We start from the raw sequence: 20635 nt of genomic DNA on the forward strand, positions 1-20635 counted from the left end.
GACTCTGTGCTTTCACTGCTGAGGGCGAGGGTTCAATCCCTAGTCGGGGAAATAAGATCCCACAAGCCACACAGTGCAGCCAAAAAAAAAAAAAAAAAATGTTGAGGGCAATGGTGACGGGACTGGAAAGGAAGGAAGAGATTCTAGACCTTCTACAGAGTATTCACAGAGCACGATGACTGGTGGGAGAGTGACTATATAAATGAAAGAAGAATCATGGATGTATCTGAGACTTTGAGCTAAAAAGCATCGTGTTGTTAACAGAAATGTGCTGAGTTTTCTCCATCATAGGATATCTAAGTGACAAAGCCCAGGGAAGAGTAGAAAGGCAGCCCCAGAGCTAAGGTGATTAATAGGGCAGAGAAAGGGAGTTTTATGTCATCTGAATATTTGCGATAGTTCACAGAGGAGGGGGGTGCTCTGAGGTGAGGCGTATAGAATTTAGAAAAGGGTTAAGAAAGTCTTAGGGCGTTGTAGACTGAGCTTTTGTACAGACCTAGTGAGCTCATAAAAGGACGAAGAGGAGCCGCGGGAGGAATTGAATTAGGAAGAGTAAGAGGATGTGGCGTGGAAGCGGGGTGAAAAGAGGGAGCTGGAAGGAAGTGACCACAGCCTCCAGTTTGGGGAAGGTTTTAGGATTCAGTTCGATAGAAAGAGGGCCTGAGGGGGAGCAAATTCAAGCACAGATAACTGTGTCCAGGGAGACAAGGCACTGGGTGTACGGCACACACACAGATGTCTGGCAGAGGAAAGGGGCACATTTTCCAAAACTTTCCTAATCCCACCCTCCCTCATTTATCCTGTCTCCTTTCATTCCACTCAGCTTTGACTGATGGTTAAGATAAACTTGCAGAGGCCCCACACAGCTCAGGGGAGGTTGATTCATCAGCTTCCCTATGCCCTGTCCCTCTCCTTCCTTTATTGCAAAGACTCAGTAAAGTCAAGGTGGAGAAAAGATCCAGTTTTAGCTGGAAAACCAGAGCAAGGTAGAAGGAAATGTGTCAGGTCTTCGGGCTTAGCTGACCCAGGGAAGAGCAGTCGGGCCAGAGGGACGTCAGAGGGCCTCTCTGAACCAGAAATGTCCTCCGCTGAAAGCAGCTGTATTTGTTTATTTTTGTTATAGATTACTTATTAATGTATTTATTTATTGAGTTTCAGATCGGGTGGGATTTCATGTTTTCCCAGGTCCGGTACTCATTTTTCATAGTGAGAAAAAGATGAAGGATGAACCCTGAGTTGATAAAGGAGGAAACACATTAGATATAAACCCCCCTTTTTAAAAAACTATTAAAATCCTGATTTATTGCAAATGTCAAAGTATGCCTAGGGCTTAGAGTTCCTCTCTCCCTCCTTCCTCCATTTCTAGTTCTAGTCAAACATGGAGGAAAATTAATAATGAACAAGTCTTATCCTTTGAGCCACTGGAAACCTGCTGAGGTCTGTGTATCAGCACGAAGTACACACACTCACTCACTCACACACCCCTGCAACTCTCTCTAGCCGATTCCAGGTTCTGAAATATTTAGCTCCTCGGAGACCCAATTGCTGCTGCCCTGTTTCTTCTCCTTTGTCCCCCTCCCTTAACCCTCAGTCCCAAATCCCACTTATCTTCAGGGCACCCCCACCAAGGGTCTGATCAACCCCACCGCAGCCCCTTCCATTCTGGCTGAGCCACTCAGAGTCAGAAGAAGCAGGGGAGATGATGCAAAAGCCAGAGGAGCCTGGCGAGGCAGCCGAACACCCAGTGTGGTGAGTTGGTCCTGACAAGATTGATGGGCCCTATATCACAGCTGAAAGGCTGGAGGTGGTAAAACGGGAGCTCTGGCAGTAATTTATGGGAGCTTGTTATGACAGACTTCTCGATTGAGGATGAAAAAGATGCCATTAAAACAAAACCAAGCTCTCCGGGATGTTGTTGTAAACAACAGGCATCTCCGCACAGCCCCAGCACCAAGTAGATCCATAATTCTCAGGAAGTGGAGGGGATACAGGCAGCAGTGGAAAGACCCTGCCTTACTATGTCCATGGAAAGATGTGGGGAAAAGAACTGGCCATGAGGAGCAGCTGGATTTCCCCTCCTTCCCTCCTCACTCAGTGCCCCTCGGAAGAGGCTCTGGACCTTCCAGCTGCCACCACACACCAGCTGAAGATGCTTGTTGGTGTGATGTGTGGCTAGGGGGTTCTGGCTCTGTTCTGGGCTGCTGCGAGGATAAAACTGTCCACAGCTTGTGCACAATTTCAGAGCTTCGCTAGGGCTGACTTCACCTTTCTCTCTCATTGAGGTGTCACCCACATCAACTCGGGCTCACCTCCTTTTGTTTTAAAGCAGCTTCTGCAAAGGGTCAGATCCCAACAGCTTGGAGTTAAAAGAATTGAAAAGCAAATTAAATCTATAATGAAATCTTCTGAAAGCTCTGAAGGAGGGTCTCGTTCATAAACCGCTGATACTTAAAATATTCTTTCCCCACTTGGCCATGTCTCACGTCAGTATCTCACCTAGCTAGATGTAGGCAATACATGCTTTACTCCCAAAATCCTAACTCTGTCCCCAAATCCTAGACCAAATAGATCCTATTATTCTTCTTTCCTCCGTGCACATCGTTCCTCACCTTTACCTACCAAATTTTTTCCCCAGCTATAGATCTTTGTTGTTTCCAAATAAATCCAAGTAGCTACTCCACTTTCATTTGAAAGCAAAGAAACAGTCAATGGACTAAGGAAGAATCCTCATTATGGAGCCTAAGGGGAGGCCAAGTCGTCAACAGCAGACTTTTCTTGGGGTGGGAAGGGGTTCCCCTAGGGAAGGGGCTCAGGTGGAAGGTGGGGAAAAGGATGAGAGGCACTGAGTAATCATAAATTAGTATTTTTGTCCCTGTTGTGAAGGAACACAGTAAGAGATGCCTTATTATGGGGGATACCTTGAATCTACTCCGATTCGTTTATATGTTTGGGGTAAATAATTTGCAAAGTACAGCACTTGATAAATAGCAAAGGGTTCCTTGCTACTCCGCGTTGTAAGTCCAGCGCGGCCGCGGTAGTGCAGGAAAGCAGCTGCCAGGCCCTGGGTCTGCAGGACGTGCCTCGCACTGGATTCTGCATCCCCAGTGTGCTTTCCTGCCCCACGGCTTCATTTCCCATCCTCTGAGCCCCGCTTTGATCTCTGCTTTCCCGGTCAGAGAGCTCTGGGCTCTGGTGGGAGGACAGTTGCAGGGAGAAGCCCTTGCTGTGATGCAAAGGTAGGGAGAATGTTTCTTAATAAGCAACACCTGAGATGAAAGAGATGTATCCTGCTTTGGCCAAGCATGTGACAGTGTCAGTGTGCCTCCCCTCCACGCAGGCTCTCTCCACATTTCTGGAGTGCGGGCACACTGCTCTTCCTTTTCCAGCTTCTTCATCTCAAGTTCTTGTCCCCGTCCCCAGTCCTCTCCCCCAGTCCCTGCCCTCTGATTTCCTAACACGATGCACAGAGCTTCTAGACAATCTGTCACTCCTTGTGCTTTCTATGCAGTGGTGATTAACCTGGGACTAATGTGGATGGAAGGAGTCCAGGTCCAGAATTCCATAAGAGAAATTTCCCTGGAATAGTTGCTCCCCAGCCCCTGGATGACAGCCACTGACCATTCAATATGTGCAGTGCATACAGGTTATTCCTGGCAAATGGTACGGTGCCGCTCTACGGCACTGTGTCTGTGCTTTCTAGTGGAAGAAGATGAGCTTCAGTTAACAAGCTCAGGTGTCAGAGAATTATATGGATTCATTTTATTTATTTAATTTTGGCCACGTGGCATGTGGGGTCTTAGTTCCCCAACCAGGGATTGAACCCACCACACCCCCCTGCATTGGAAGTGCAGACTCTTAACTACCGGACTGCCAGGGAAGTCCCTGGATTTGTTTTAAATGGCAGTCTTTTGACTCAGGTCACAGGCTCCAGTTCTGTTTGGACTTAATATTTGTGCCCTCTCTCTCCCCAGAGTTAATATGTTGAAACCCCTAACTCCCAAGGTGATGGTATTAGGAGTTGGGACCTTTGGGAGGTAATGAGGTTCAGATGAGGTCATGAGGGTGAGCCCTATGATGGGATTGGCGTTCTTATAAGAAGAGTGCCAGAGCTTGCTTGCTCTGCCACATGAAGACACAGCAAGAAGACCACCAGCATCTTCACTCCGGGAAAAGACCTCTCACTAGGAGCTGAATCAGCACACACCTTGACCTTGGGCTTCCCCACCTCCAAAACTGGGAGAAGCAAATGTCTGTTGTTTAATCCATCTACTCAGTTGATGGTATTTTGTTTTAGCTGCCTGAGCAGACTAAGACCATAACTCCTGAGTTTGAATCTCAGCTTGGCAGCCTGCTGTGTGACTTTGCTCAAGCTATTTAACTTCTCTGTGAGTTGGTTCCTTCCGCTGTAAAAGGGGGATGATCGTATACTCCTCATAGGGTTGTTGCAAGGAGTGAATGAATTACTTTATTTAAAGGGTTGAGAACCATGCCTGGAATATAAAAGTGTGATGTTGTTGTTAGTTATTAATCATTCCTTGGGAAAGACCATGAAAGACCCTCAGGTGGTGTCACAGTACACTGGGGACTTGTGAAATGCCCAGGCACTGGAGTGGAGGGGCAGCTGGTCTACGTGGGTTGTGTGGACACGTCCATCACCCCAGCACCCCTGGGCCCTCCAGCTCTGGTGAGCCTATTCGTTTCTCTCCACACCAACAGACTGGGAAATTCTTGGCAAAGCTTTCTATGTGTCCATCCACATAGGTGCTTCCGGCAGTGACTTCTCCATTGGGCCTCGAGTGATACCCAGTAGCGTGACCGAAAAAGAGGATAATGGTCTCAAATCGCTCTAGTCTAGGAAAGAAGGCTTTTGGAAACAAACGTCAGTGAGAAACTTATGTTTTTCCTGCCTTCCCTGCCACATTCCTCCTTGAGATTGGAAGAGAGGGGGCGATTGACTAAAGATGGAGAAGAAAAGGGGAAGGAAGAAAAAAGCAAATTAGTATCTCAAAGTATTGAATAAAGCAGCACATTTGTGTGTCAGGATGATTTCGGAAAGTTCTGGCACTGGATCAGATGAATCGGAATGTTTGTGATCAAAATTCTAAAACTTTGTATATGTCATCACACATGTATGTCTTTTCCCAAAAAGAGACTGAGAGGGAGAATGGAGGTCCCACCCAAAAGACCAGGCCTGGTGATTTGAATGCAGGTGAAACCTCAGAGGACTCTAGGCAGCAGCAGCTCAGAGAACAGGTGTATCAGGTGTCAGTAAGGTCAGGTCGAGTGAGTCAGTGTTGGTAACCAGAGCAATACAGAGTGGGACAGGCATTAGTGCACTAACAGCCCCATTTGGGGGAACTCTCAGAGACTCCTGTGAGAGGGCAAGAGCTGGGGTCTGCCATTAGGCAGGTGGGGGGGCATATTGGTACATTTGATTTAAAGAAAAACTCTTTTAAAAATTTTTTTTATTGAAGTATAGTTGATGTACAATGTTGTATTAGTTTCTGATGTACAACAGAGTGATTCAGATATACATATATATATTCTTTATCAAATTCTTTTCCATTATGGTTTATTACAGGATATTGATGTGCTGTACAGTAGGACCTTGTTGTTATCCATTCTATGTATAACAGTTTGCATCTGCTAATCCCAAACTCTCAATTCATCCCTCCTCTGTCCCTCCATCCCCTTGGCAACCACGGATCTATTCTCTATGTCTGTGAGTGTGTTTCTGTTTCCTAGATAAATTCATTTGTGTCATATTTTAGATTCCACATATAAGTGATTGATATCCTATGGTATTTGTCTTTCTCTTTTTGACTTAATTTCCTTAGTAGGGTAATCTCTAGGTCCATCCATGTACCTGCAAATGGCATTGTTTCATTCTTTTTTATGGCTGAGTGATATTCCATTATATATATACACACACATACACACACATAAATACCACATCTTTGATTCAAAGAAAACTCTTACACTTGCCTTCTCTAGGAGACACATATTAGTGGCACTCATTTCACATTGAGGATGTGTTCTCTAAAAATGATAGCTAATTATAATACCAATTAAAGATGATTTAAGGTCAAAGTCTTTCCAGATAAGCGGGATTTCAGTGAGTCTTATTTTCCTAGTTCTTCCCCCCTCCCCCCATCACTGACCTCAATGAAGTAAATACTTCTCCTAAGCAGTAGCATTTGAATACATTTAGTCTCTTGGATGAAAGTCATCAAGCTAGAAAAGCTATATCTGACAATCCTGGCTTGAGTTCTACCCCCATGCTGACTCCTCCTGTCTCTTTGCTTGAGGAGAAACTGTCAAAACAACGTTGAATGTGGGCAGTGGTGGCAAGAGAATTCACTCAAGACGAGTTTAAACTCTCTCGTAACACTGTGATGTGTGTGTTGTGGACATTGAAAGATACGTGACCACTGTCCTTTCACATTTTTTTCTTATTCTGTCCCTGAGCTTTGGTTCAGAGTTAGTCCCAAGAATTTTGCTTCTTCCACTTACTCTGGGGCTGTTAGATTACAGGGTTATGCAGTGGTAGAGAGTTAAACTGCAGCTCCATTCTTGAAAGATGAGCGTTTGAAGTTGGGCCTTAGATGGAAATTCTACTGTATAAACATGTATGCTTAAGGTAAGCTCTACTTCTGTACTCTCTCAAGATCCCTTAGGAGTTTCTACGTCACCCCACAATAAACGCATACTTTCAGGAAACACGTTGATGTGTCATTTGCATCTTAGTGTGAATTTAAGCTATGGGGGCAACTTTCCCATGAATTTTCAGCCTGATCCCTAAATGAAGAAAGCATGGCTAAGACTGCAGTTAAGGGAATTTCAGATGTAACTTAGCAAACATAATCAAAGGGCCTAAAAAAGATACACATTCATTTATTTATTCACTCGTTAGGAATTTTAAAAATGATACCTAGACTCTAATATAGAGCAAACCATATTATTGTAATATTGGTCTCAGGAAAAGGTCTGCAGTGGATGTCTCAAACCTTGTCTTATCAGTTTGATTTGCACCTCAAGAGTTATCCTTTTTTATTTTTGTATTTTTATATTTCATGACAGTTCCTTTTTATTCATCTTTATTGGAATATAATTGCTTTACGGTATTGTGTTAGTTTCTTCTGTACAACAAAGTGAACCAACTATATGTATACATATATCTCCATACCCCTTCCCTCTTGAGCCTCCCTCCCATCCTCCCTATCCCACCCCTTTAAGTCTTCACAAAGCCAAGCTGATTTCCCTGTGCTCTGTAGCAGCTTCCCATTAGCCATCTATTTTACATTTGGTAGTGTGTATATGTCAGTGGTACTCTTTCAGTACATCCCAGCTTCCCCGTCCCCCACCACATGTCCTCAAGTCCATTCTCTACATCTGCATCTCTATTGCTGCCCTGCCACTAGGTTCATCAGTACCATTTTTCTACATTCCATATATATGCATTACCATACGGTATTTGTTTTCCTCTTTCTGATTTACTTTGCTCTGTATGACAGACTCTGGGTCCATCTACCTAACTACAGATTGCTCAGTTTTGTTCCTTTTTATGTCTGAGTAATATTTCATTGTATATATGTGCCACATCTTCTTTATCCATTCATCTGTCAATGGACATTTAGGTTGCTTCCATGTCCTGGCTATTGTAAATAATGCTGCAATGACAGTTCCTTTTTTTTTTTTTTTAATTTTTTAATTTTTTTTATTATTTTGGGGGTACACCAAGTTCAATCATCTGTTTTTATACACATATTCCTGTATTCCCTCCCTTCCTTGACTCCCCCCCCTCGAGTACCCCCCACCCTCCCCACCCCGGTCCTCTCAGGCATCTTCCATCCTCGAGTTGGACTCCCTTTGTTATACAACAACTTCCCACTGACTATCTATTTTACTTGGTAGTATATATATGTCTGTGCTACTCTCTCGCTTCGTCTCAGTTTCCCCTTCACCCCCCGCCCCCTCCCATACCTCGAGTTCTCCAGTCCATTCTCTGTATCTGCGTCCTTGTTCTTGTCACTGAGTTCATCAGTACCATTTTTAGATTCTGTATATGTGAGTTAGCATACAATATTTGTCCTTCTCTTTCTGACTTACTTCACTCTGTATGACAGATTGTAGTTCTATCCACCTCATGACATATAGCTCCATCTCATCCCTTTTTATAGCTGAGTAATATTCCATTGTATATATATGCCACATCTTCTTTATCCATTCATTTGTTGATGGGCATTTAGGTTGCTTCCATGTCCTGGCTATTGTAAAGAGTGCTGCAATAAACATTATGGTACAAGTTTCTTTTGGGATTATGGTTTTCTTTGGGTATATGCCCAGGAGTGGGATTACTGGATCATATGGTACTTCTATTTGTAGTTTTTTAAGGAACCTCCAAATTGTTTTCCATAGTGGCTGTACCAACTTACAGTCCCACCAACAGTGCAAGAGAGTTCCCTTTTCTCCACACCCTCTCCAACATTTGTGGTTTCCAGATTTTGTGATGACGGCCATTCTGATTGGTGTGAGATGATACCTCATTGTGGCTTTGACTTGCATTTCTCTGATGATTAGTGATGTTGAGCATCTTTTCATGTGTTTGTTGGCCATCTGTATGTCTTCTTTGGAGAAATGTCTATTTAGGTCTTCCGCCCATTTGTGGATTGGGTTATTTGCTTTTTTGCTATTAAGCTTCATGAGCTGCTTGTATATTTTGGAGGTTAATCCTTTGTCCATTGTTTCATAGGCAATTATTTTTTCCCATTCTGAGGGTTGCCTTTTAGTCTTGTTTATGGTTTCTTTTGCTGTGCAAAAGCTTTTAAGTTTCATGAGGTCCCATTTGTTTATTCTTGATTTTATTTCCATGATTCTAGGAGGTGGGTCCAAAAGGATCTTGCTTTGATGGATGTCCTAGAGTGTTCTGCCTATGTTTTCCTCTAGGAGTTTTGTAGTGTCTGGCCTTACATGTAGGTCTTTAATCTATTTGGAGTTTATTTTTTGTGTATGGTGTTAGGAAGTGTTCTAATTTCATTCTTTTACATGTTGCTGTCCAGTTTTCCCAGCACCACTTATTGAAGAGGCTGTCTTTTTTCCATTGTATACTCGTGCCTCCTTTGTCAAAGATAAGGTGCCCATATGTGTGACAGTTCCATTTTAAATCAGGACATTGTGAATTGATTTTCATGTTGTCCATATTTGCTTTATATAATCAATGTAATTTTGATGTTTAGCTTATTTTTAGTGAACTGGTGATTCACATTTTAGTGAAAATAGGGGTGATCCTCAGTGGTACTTCCAGCTCCTGGATTTTGTGGACAGGGAGGCCTGATGATTTCAACTGGGATTTTCAAACACCCATTGAATTTCAGCGTTGGTTGGTACTTTATTTCTCATAGCAGAACAAGGGCCCCCAAAATAGATAAAATTACTGAATGAGCACCCTTAGGACACATTAAAATATATTTGCATTTTATATTAATGCCTCCCACTGCTTATTCTGGGATATGAGTTGCTATTTTAGTAGCTACACAAGGAGCTTGGAAGAGATCAGAATTATATTGAAATGGCGTGAAGAACTTGAGCTATAAACTCCTGAGGAAGAACTATACGCAAAAAAGTATTACTTGGGGTTAAAGTTACGTTGCACAAACCTATCAGGCTTCCATGCATCATGAGGTCAAGGAGGTCACACACAATGCAATAAACTAAGCTTCTCTCTATTCTTACAACTTTACCATGGTGTAGTGGACTAAATAGTATCTCTCAAAAATTCATGACCACCTGGAATCAGAATGTGACTTTCTCTGGAAACAGAGTCTTTGCAGATATGATTAGTTAAGAATCTCAAGATGATATCATGGTAGACGTAGAGTGGATCCCAAATCCAAAGACTTGCGTCCTTATAAGAAAAGGAGAGGACATGGAGACACAGAAGGCCACGTGAGGATGGAGGCAGAAACATGGCTGCTGCAAGCTGAGGAGAGTCAGGAGCCACCAGAAGCTGGAAGAGGTGAGGAAGGACTCTGCCCTAAAGCCTTTGGAAGGAGCGCAGCCCTGACGACACCTTCATTTTGGACTTTCAGCCTCCAGAAATATGAAAATAAATGTCTGCTGTTTTAAGCCACCTAGTACTTTGTTATAGCAGCTCTAGGAAACTAGTACACCTGGTATCACCAGAGGACCCTCAACCAAAGGTCTTCACTGGAAACCTACACTGCATAAAATGTTGTTGAGGGGAGCTTTTTGGGCAGGTGCAGAATAGAGCATACAGATTCAGAAGGAAGCATCGAGATGCACCAGCTTAGTTCTTCCCGTACTTACCTGTCTCCAGGAACTGTGACACTTGTTCTGGGACAGTTGACATTGCGGTGACCAGCCAACTTCATATAATGACAATCCAAAAGGGTCTTCCTTTTTCCTTCCTGCCCTGAGGCTCTATTGTTGCTGAGTCTTGAAATGCCAAGAGATGTGTCCACCATACACCACCCAGAAGTATAGGTGAATTAAAACACGAAGGGGCAAACTTTTACCCAAAGCGAGAAAGAAGAGCACGTGTATTCTGCTTTTTTTCCCCACTGAACAGACTTTCCTGAGATGCAGAGTTTATACAGCCTCTAAGCAAAAGATCCTACTGAAATTCACATGATCTTGATACCAAGCAGAGGCCAGCTTAGTACTACACCTTCATTTTATTCTCCTTCCCTACCTTATTTTCCTAAATCCTCACTCCTCCTTCCCTGGATTGAGTCTCCTAGGAAAGTAGGAGCACAAACATTTTTGCTTCAGGCCTTGCTTTCTGGGGAACCCAAGTGAAGACACAGTTATTCAGTGCACCAATTGATCTAAATCTCTGCAAATGTATTAATCAAAATGCTTTCAGTTACAAGTGGGAAAAAGCACAACTGAAAATATCTTAGGAAATTTATAATCTTACACAATAGGAAGAGCGGGCTTCAGTCATGTGTAAGCCAGGTATGAAAATATTGTTGGTTCTACTTACTTTTATCTGTTGGCTTCCTTTTTATAAATAGTCCCAGAGTCACATCCCTGCAACTTAATATTCTTAGCAAAAAAGGGATTTCCCATTTGAAAATCTATATATTCATTCCAAAAAGCGTGTATATTCATCCTGGGGATGTACTAGCCTGGTAATGATGATTTTTGGTAGGAAGTCAACCCCATGATTATCATTCTTTCCAGGACTTCATGAAATGAAGCGGGAGGAGTTCCTTAAGGGAAATATGGGTGGAGAGCAGGAAAAAGCAAGAGACTCTATGGCAAAAGTCATCCCCATAATTATAGGGTTCAGGTTCTATGAGTGGACCATAAACTCTCTGTTTTCCAAGATTCTAGGGCTGAAGGTAATCAGTTATTTCCAAAACCAGGCATTTTTTCCTAAATATCATCTTTTGATTGCTTTTACTATGTGATGCATCCTAAAATCTTGCTAAATTGTGGTCCACAGACCAGCAGCATGGGCATCACCTGGGAGCTTGTTAGAAATGCAAATCTCAGACCTCCTGTCAGGCTCACTTAATCAAAATCTGCATTTTAACAAGATCCCCCATTGATTTGTATGCACATTAAAATTTGAGAAGCACTGTCCAAATGTCCTGTGTGAAGACAGACTGAACCCCTGAAATATCAGATGGGAAAGGATCCATTAGGTCTGACAAGGTTTAAGAGGGGAATGATAATTTTGTCTTTGGGATAAGATACTGTCATATTTTTTAATTAATCCCATAGCTGATGGTCAAATAACTTGCTCATTTCTTAGAAAAGCAGCTGGCATTTTCCAAAGGGGAATTTATTTACACAACCAAGAAGATTATAAATCCCACACCTACACTCTTTCATAGAGATCATATCAAAACACAGTTTGCCTTTTAAAAAACACAAAATGTAAAAACAGATTCTACAAAGTAAAACTATGGTCATTCATTGGGTTGGCTGGTAGGTGCTTAAGGGAATTAAATATTATCTAATGTGCAAACTAGCCAAAAGATTTATTTGTAGCACTAGAAACCATATTTCCATACAGTTTGGAGGTTGTAAGAAGGTATATGCTGAAGCACCACCTGTAAGTCTAGTAATGTGTTCTTTGTGGAAATGCTGTTCTCACTGAACTACGGTCACATTAACAAAATCAAAGTCTACAAAAGAACTGCCACCTTTAACAAGAAAATATTATCCCTCTCTTTGACATCAGAGGAAAATGCACATGGGACAGAAATGGGTTAATGGCTGAAGAAATCTAAAATGCTGAAACTACGGCATTAAAATCCAAAGGCATCAAGAAGGAGGGGATATGGGGATATATGTCTAAATACAGCTGATTCACTTTGTTGTACAGCAGAAACTGGCACAACAGTATAAAGCAATTATACTCCAATAAAGATCTGAAAAAAATCCAAAGGCAATAAAGAGATTCCAGTTCCAGTTTTCATATCATCATCTATCTTCATGTTGTCTTTCACAGTCACCCACCCTGTTTGTATCTAACTTGCAACAACACATCATGAGACAGATACACTTCTTTATTAGCTGATAACTTTTTCAAGTCATTACTTGAATATTCTAGTGCCTGGAGTTTAGGGGAAGGGAGTAAGAATATAGAAAAAACAACCGTGGCTCATGAGAGATCAGAGCCAATCATATACTTGTTGTACTGGGTTGACTGATGACCTCCCCACCCCCCATAAAAATAGGTCTATCTGGAACCTGTGAATAGACCTTATTTAGAAAAAGAATCTTTGCAGATGCAATTAAGTTGTTAAGAATCTTGAGATGATTATCATCCTGGGTTAGAGTAGGTGCTAAATCCAGCGACCTCATAGGAGAAAAAAAGGACAGAAAACACAAACACAGAGAAGAAAGGCAAGTGAAGATGAATGCAGGTTGGAAATATGCTTCCACAGCCAGGAAACACCAGCAGCCTCCACAAGCTGGAAGAGGCAAGGAAGGATTCTCTCCTAGGACATCCAGAGAGAGAACAGCCCTGCCAACATCTTGATTTCGGACTTTTAGCCTCCAGAAATGTGAGGATAGATTTCTGGTATCTTAAGCTACCCAGTTTGTGGTAATTTATTATGATAGCCCTAGGAAACAGACACTCACCCTCATTTGGGGTACTTTGTCTTTCTTCTAGCTTTTCTTCTAGTTTTATAAAAGCAATGCGTTTTTACAGGTGGATTCTGAATATATCAGCTGCAAGCCACTCAAGGTTTTCTTTGCCTGGTGATATAGATGCGGAGGCTTGTTGCTGGTAAAAGATGCTAAGGAGTGGCTGTATATAAGGCATGAAATCTGAATCATTTTTCCAGGATACATGATAATCCATCCATATGCACTCTATAAGTTCCCTTATGAACAAGGCATGGAAAATAGAGGGAACCGGAGGTAGGCATAGAAGTTGGTATGTGTAGCTACCTGCCTGAACATCGAACCATGCTCAGTGCTTTATTTTCACCCTGATCCATTTCAGAGTGAATTTGGGACTTCCCTGGTGGTCCAGTGGTTAAAACTCCATGCTTCCGCTGCAGGGGGCATAGTTTGATACGTGGTCGGGGAACTAAGATTCCTCATGCCGCACAGCGTGGCCAAAAACCAAACAAGCAAACAAACAAAAGAAACCCAAAAACCAAAACAAAAGCAAAAACATTTCAGAGTGAATCAACCAGAGATCACACTTCTGTTTTAATCATTTCATGTTAAATCCCTGTCAGGCTTATTCCTAGCAGCGCGTCAGGGCACAAATGATTCTTTCTGTGCTTTGGAGGAGAGACTGAGTCTGTCAAGAGGCAGCAGAGGACAAATAAGTGGGAAGCTGTTATGAATTGAAGAGGAAACTACAGATGTGGTTATTCCCAGGGAAAAAACTGACAGCTGTAAATCAAGTTCAATGAAGGGAGAGACTCAGAAAACTCAGGCTAGTTCTGGACCTGACATTTGAGGCAGTTACTGTAGTTACAGAGATTATTAGGGTGTGTGGACATACATCCCAATTGTTCTAATAGTTTCTTCCAACCATTGTGATGGAAAAGAGGGGTGAGTATCACTGTTCTCTATTTCCTCTCATACCTACTAATGGGCATTCCCCTTGCTCACCCCTGCAAAGTGGAGACCAGACAGCAAAGACTGAAATCAGATCCCGGTGAGCTCCCAGAGAACCATGATCATTTGCTTAAAAGCCTCTCAGCCCCAAAGGAAGTCTATGAAGCCCTCAACAACCAAATACAGAAGGGAAACTCCACCGGGAGATCCCAGGAGGGACTGTAATTCACCATGATACGTCAAATCGTGTACTGGCTCCAGCCTTAAATCTGAGATGGCCTCAATGTTCTGTGTGTATTTAGAATAAAGGCCATTGATGTACCATTGAATGTGGAAAAGGAGACAGTTCATCGGGAAAATCCCTGCATGTCCACATTAGAAGACAAGTGAGAAGGAGCCAGGGAAGCCAGGGGAAGAATGAGGACGAGTGATCTCAGACTGAACTTGGATGAAGGGACTCTCCTAACCAGGATATTGTAAGCCCTTTGGGAAGAGTTCTCTGGAGCTCCGGTCTCCAAAAGGAAAAATCTCACTTGATTTTATACCTATGGGCAGTTAGAATAAGAACTGTGGAGGACTGAACAGTGGCCTTTCAGAAAATACCCACCTCAAATCCCAGGAACTTCTAATGGTATCTTATAGGGCACACGGAGTGATTAAATTACAGATCTGGAAAGGAGGAGCTATCCGGATTATCTGGGTGGGTCCTGAATGCAATAGCACCTATATTTATAAGAGACAGGCAGGGGGGATTTTGAGGGAGACAGGGGAAGGCAATGTGAAGATGGAGGGCTGTGGCCACAAGCCAAGGGACCCCAAAGGCTGCCAGAAGCTGGAAGAAGCAAGAAAGGATTCTTCCCTAGAGCCTCTGGAGGGAGCACAGCCCTGTCAACACGTTGATTTCAGACTTCTGGCCTCCAGAACTGTGAAAGAAGAGATTTCTTTTGTTTTAAGCTGCCCAGTTTGGGTCATTTGTGATGGCAGCCCTAGGAAACTAAAACAAAAAACTAAAATCCATGGTCCTTGAGGGCCAGTTGCGTGCCCTTCCATTCTCACCCGGAGGAACAATATTCATTTTTGGCATTTTAGATTAAGTAATAATAACATCCTAGGCTTTGGAGAGGCATTTATCAAGAGCTAATATATTTTTAGTTTTCACCAACGTAAATTCCCCCGCAAGAAGTCTAGGTTTCTCTTAGAAAGAAAAATGTTGAAGGTAAGGGATTTTTGATCCTGGCTTGAATGTGGTGTTTACGCAGCCATTCAGTTCTGTATTATTTACTGTCATTTCAGACATAGAGACAAATGTCAGAAGAGAAGATAGACACCAATATGAATCCCTTAAGAAGAAAAAAAGTGACATAGAGAGAGAGGATGAGCGAGAAAGAAAATAGTACTCATGTATCAAGGACTAGAGTTTAGATCTGTTGTCGGTGCCTTATGGAGATTATGAACTGTAAATAACAACTTCATCATTCTCACCCAGGAAATACAGTTCTCTTGGGGAAAGTAGTGAGGGGCAGTAATAGCCATCAGTGTGCTATCAGCTATGATTTACCTCTAATATCATCTTGGTCTATGATATGACCAAGATGGCAATATGCACTAAGCCAGGGGCTTCTTTTCCAATAAGCCCAAAGTATGTTCAGAGGTCAAAGCCGGAGTTTTCTGACATCAAAAGTTTTTGGAGGAAAAAGTTCCACAAAAGCAATAAAGTTCCTCTGACTTCTACAGATTTCAAGAATAAAATCAAACTTTACGTTCCATGATGGGATAGTTTGAACGTTACTTGCACCATCTTGCACCTCAGATTGCCTTAAGTAAACTTTGCCTCTGTTTGCCCTGGGAGCTTCTTCAACCTGCTCAATAGGACTAAACATACAATAGGCTGGAAGCTAGAATGGGCTGTTATATGAAGATGAGAACTTTCACAGTCTACTGTCAATGATAAGACAGCCACACACGTGTGTATGGGCTCCTGTTTATAAACAATAGATGTGAAGCCATGTTTGTACAAAGAAATCAGAAGTAGGTTGAAAATAATATAGCATTCCTTGGATTTTTTTTTACACTGTTGTATTAATTTCAGATGTACAACAAAGAGATTCAGTTATATATCCATTTAATTTATATATATTCAGTTATATATATTTAAGTATATATTCTTTTTTAACATTCTCTTCCATTATAAGTTACTGTAAAATATTGAGTATAGCTCCCTGTGCTATACAGTAGGTCCTTGTTGATTTATCTATTTTATATATAGTAGTGTGTATTTTTTACCCCAACTCCTAATTTAGCCTTCCCCACATTTTCCCTTTTGGTAACCATAAGTTTGTTTTCTATATCTGTGAGTTTCTTTTTCATAAATAAGGTTATTTGTATCATTTTTTTAGATTCCACATATAAGCGATATCACGTATTTGTCTTTTTCTCTCTGGCTTACTTCACTTAGTATGCTAATCTCTAGGTCCATCCATGTTGCTGCAAATGGCATTGTTTCATTCTTTGTTATGGCTGAGTCATATCCCATGGTGTAGATATACCACATCTTCTCTATCCACTCATCTGTTGATGGACATTTAGGTTGCTGGCTCTCTTTTAAGACAGCATTTGATTCAGCTTTTCTGGGAATCTGTGTTTATGTGCATTAACAATGAGAACGCTGAGTATAAGTAAAAATACATTACCTCAGCCTGTTGAGAATGATAATAAATACTGTGACTAATAAGTGAGTTTGCTGCTAATGTATACTTAGTTCTTGCTCTATTTACAATGTTGAGCTTCTGTTGATTCATAACCTGGAGAAATTCACATTTACCCAGTATGAAGAGAATACTTGATATGTCACACACTGGGCTATGTTTTTTTGAATATATTATGGCCTTTAATTCTCAAAACAACGTGGTGATTTGAGAACAACTATCAGTATCCCTGTTTTACATATGAGTGACCCAAACTCCAACATGTAACTTAGGAATTTTAAGTGAGAGCGCCAAGGTTTACAATATAGAAATTTGTACCTAATCAATGGTTTATACCAAATAGCTTCTACAGTCCATTTTAACTCTGAAAGCATATTTCTAGGACCAAGTGAGAGCAAACCTCAACATGGTTCTAACCACTATCACAGCAGTGAAAGAGTGAAATAAAGGTGAATAAATGAAAGATACCGAATAGGAGGTATTACTCACCTATGTTATTACTCTTTAAAAAAGCTAAAACAAAAAACCAAAATCAAACAAACAAACAAACAAGAAAATAGGCTGTAAAAAGTCCTCTGTGAACACAAATATAGTTGTTACCCTAACATTAACATTATCTGTTTGGTTGTAATATATTTTCTAATTGTCTCTTCCCCTTCCTATAAGAAGGTAATAGATCCCTTTCAATTGCCACATAACTTGTAATATCTCCCTGCATTAGAAATGTAATTCCCCACTCCATGGACATTCTTTAGCCAATGACATTTGAGCAGCACTTTTAAGAGTCATATAATACTGCGAACTCTTTTACTCTTTCCCTTGCTGGAAAAGGAATGGCTCAGACAGGAACTTCTCCTCCTAGATCTTGAAGTGACAAGGCCTGTGGAGCCTAATTAAAGATGCCTCATAGCTCATAACTAACAGCATAAAAACTGAGTGAGAGATAAACTATCACTGTTGTAAATGAATGAGATTTTAGAAGAGTTGTTTGATACTGCAGCATACCTTAGCACAAGCTGACTATTACATCCAGGTATTGTTCTGCTTTTCTTTTTTAAAAAAATAATGAATTCCCACGCTATCAAATGACTCTCAATCTAAAATTCTATACTGAACTAAATGTGAAGATTGAATAAAGCCATTTTTATGTATGCATAAAAATTGCCTGGAAAGTTTACCTGCAATGTACTCTTTCTCAAGAAGCCACTGGAAAATATATTTCATTAAGCAAATGAAGCAAATAATCAAAAAAAGAATACAGGGGATCCAGGAAAATGGGAAATCCAATATGAAGAGAAGCAGAGGAAACAGCCAGCATAATAACAAAGAGAGATGTCAGAATGACAGCTGTATACCAATTACATAAGAGCAAGTAAGAGGACTCTAGGAGCGATTTCTTCAAAAATATGAAATTCATAGAACACCTAAAGTGTTGAACATGTTATATAGAGCTTTACTACTGGTTGAGAGGCTCAGGATCATTTTTCATTAAAGAAACAAAGGAAGCTAAGCAAAAGGGAAAAAAAAGAGCAAGATAATTATTCACTTCAGGGAAAGAAAACGTGGTGTGAAGGAAAATAAAAGTAATCATGGTTCAGCTGTAGAGAGTGTTTACCGAGTCTTAATACAAATACAGAATACTGTAACCAGAATTATAATACAAGTGTACTGGGAAAATGTGTGAACAAGAAGGCTATTCTGTGTGTATGTAATTGGGACGAGGAGGTGGTAAAAGAGAGCTAATCTTTCATAGAGGGGAGTTAATTGATAATATCTATAACCAAAAAACCAAGCAGAAATATGTGCATGTTTTCTAGAGATATGTAGGTAGATTCAGAGAACAGCAGTTGAAGAGTTGAAAGCTGTTGCTTTTGGGGGAATAAAAAAAGGGGAGGTCAGGATGCTGATTTTTGTAACCTTGTAGAAAAAACTAATTTGGATCCTTGAAGTACAGGCATGCATAATTTGATATAAAATAAACACTATTTAAATAAAAATTCATTTTCAAATGAGAGGAGTACAGTTTGGCAGTTGGTATCAGGTAGTTCAGGACAAAACAGAAAGAATATTTTCTCTTTCAAAATGTTTCTCTACCTTGTTGTATTTTTTCCTAAGTTAAAACCACATTTTTAGACCTGGGGGTTACCTGCTAATTTCTGCCCTTTTGCTTGATCTCAAGCCTCAACATTAAATTTCTGGAAGTTTTATGTCTTAGTTTTTTCAGAGAAGAGCAAAAAAATGTCTATGATGAAAAACCAAAACACAAAAAACAAAAAGCAGAAGCAAGCAAACAGAAAAATCTCACAAATCAGCCTGAAAATACAGCATCTATTAGCCTCCTGAGGCTCTGCATCAAAACACAGGATCTTGGAACCTGATCAGATTTGGAAATCCAGAACCCCTGCTGTTCCTTCTCTTTCTTTTGGACTCTTTTTTTCTCATTGCTTCTAGTGTGTTGCCAACCAGCAGGGTCTGGGAAGGAGGTGCGTCCCTCCTGCCCAGATAGTCACTCCTCTGGGCTGCATACTGAATAACAAATGAAACATCAGCATCCTCAGAATTAATTCTGACCCCTGGGAGCAGGGTTCCCTCTGGAGTTGGCATGAGTGTATATGAATGTGCATGGGAGCTTGTGGAAAGGCAGCTGACAGGGTTTGCATCAGACCTTTGTGTGTCTATACCTGTATCAACCTTTTGATAAAATATTTATTTGAAAAGCCAGTCCTTGGTTTCCGAGCCTTGCAAATCCCCCAAAGAAAGATTGTCACTTAGGTAAGCAGTAGTATGTTAAATGACTGCATCTGCAAATGGATTAAACACACACACACATACACATATTCACCAGAACAACAAATCCACATAGAATAAGAAAACTTCACATCTTCTTCTCATGACTTATAGTCTCAAAAGAGGTTGTCTTAAAATAAGGTTCTGTGGGCATGCTTTGAGCAAGCACTTTCTTGCAAAAGACCTCGTTTCTCTCCAAAAAACACAAAGTGAAAAAGACTGGCAGCAAGAAATCCTTGCTCAGTCACTGTTATGAAGTCTGTGGACTGAAGTGGAAAATCTCTATTCTCATCTCTTTTATGAAAATGACTCCATCTATAAAGTAACTGTCCTATCATTCCTCTTTAATTTCTGGCACTTCTTCTCTGAGAGAACATCTGACATGAAAAACTTCTGCAATTAGATTTCACAGAAACGTGGGATTATAATTTTCAAGCTGGTAGGAAGCGCTGGGATAATTCTAAACCTAAGGGATGAATCTCTGCGTTGAAGCGATGAGAAAGCTGAAGCTCTGAGAAGGCAGGTTCATGTTGTGGGTTAGTTACGGCTTCCTGACTTCCCGTCCACTCATGTGGCTGATGATGTAACACAATGTTCAGAATGAAAGGCTGTTTGATGGTGTTGGGCTGTACGCCTCCGAACTGCAAGCCTTGTAGTTGCCCAGCTGCAAGATGGAAAAAGAGCCCAGAAAGACTGACAGAGACAGGAGGATCTTACACGTCTGAAGCCAAAGGTCCTGGAGTGACCCCACTGTGTACAGGAGATGGCAGACAGGACATGGCAGCAATCTTCACTGCCTGGGGGAGAAGGAGGCTACCATTTATAGGGGGATTGGCATCAGGGTGGCTCATCAGTTACCAGGGAAACCAGCAGCTGAGGCAGGGAGCCAGCATGTAGGTAGTTACTAATTATGCCCTGTAATTAAGAGGAAGGAAGCACTGGTTGAACAGGGGATGTACAGAGAGCAAGAGAACAGCCATCTTGAATGGCTTGACCATACAGATGGGAACAGGGTAAATGCCAGCAAGCAGAATGACCTCCAGTTCTCAGCAAACTTTGTTTCAGAACCTGGAGTACAGAAGAAT

General features: G+C 41.4%; 1 pseudogene; it reads right to left on the reverse strand.

Annotated features, from left to right (window-relative positions):
* The window catches only part of LOC130829808 (glycine cleavage system H protein, mitochondrial-like), a 48278-nt pseudogene extending 37909 nt beyond the window's left edge, over nt 1-10369 (reverse strand).
* Nucleotides 10370-20635: the final 10266 nt, after the last annotated feature.

Source organism: Hippopotamus amphibius, chromosome 10 (assembly GCF_030028045.1).
Source record: "Hippopotamus amphibius kiboko isolate mHipAmp2 chromosome 10, mHipAmp2.hap2, whole genome shotgun sequence".
In the NCBI taxonomy this organism is placed as follows: Eukaryota; Metazoa; Chordata; class Mammalia; order Artiodactyla; family Hippopotamidae; genus Hippopotamus; species Hippopotamus amphibius.